This window comes from Haliaeetus albicilla, chromosome 23 (genome assembly GCF_947461875.1).
Source record: "Haliaeetus albicilla chromosome 23, bHalAlb1.1, whole genome shotgun sequence".
Taxonomy (NCBI): domain Eukaryota; kingdom Metazoa; phylum Chordata; class Aves; order Accipitriformes; family Accipitridae; genus Haliaeetus; species Haliaeetus albicilla.
Genome location: NC_091505.1, coordinates 7,637,090 through 7,637,678, shown reverse-complemented (window position 1 = coordinate 7,637,678; position 589 = coordinate 7,637,090).

Genomic DNA, 589 nt, shown 5'->3' with positions numbered 1-589 from the left:
AGTCCTCAGAGCACCTGCACCAGGAAAGGCCAGGCTAAAGATACTCCTGACAAATTCTGCTCAGATTTAGTCCAGCAGTCCAAACAGCTGAAGAAAAATTAAGAAACGGCCCAGTCAGCCATCATCAATAACAGGAGCAAGTTCCCTGTCTGGCCCTGTCCTTTGTACTTCAATAATTGTACTAGAGCCATTTAAAAAATTAACTGTACTGGGAGACAAGGAAAAATCGTACAGAAGGAGAGTAGCCTCCTCTACCAGCAACAAGCCACCACTTTGCTACTTTTGTATCATTTCTGGCACTTCTACACATTCTAATCCCAATTCAGAGTTTGCGAGGATGCTGATTTCCTTCCCCTCCAATAACATTGTTGAAGACTTAGTAAAAAAAAAAAAATTCAGGAATGGAAGCCACTTAGAAAACTGAAGGGATTTTAATGACTGAATGAAGAAGGAACTACTTATTATTATTATATTTAAGTAGCAAACAAGTATTTTGCTATCAAAGCACAAGCTAAAGAATTTAAAGCCACAAACATTAGTAAGCCCAACATACAGAACTTTGAGTAAGAAGGCATTTTACACACAAGAG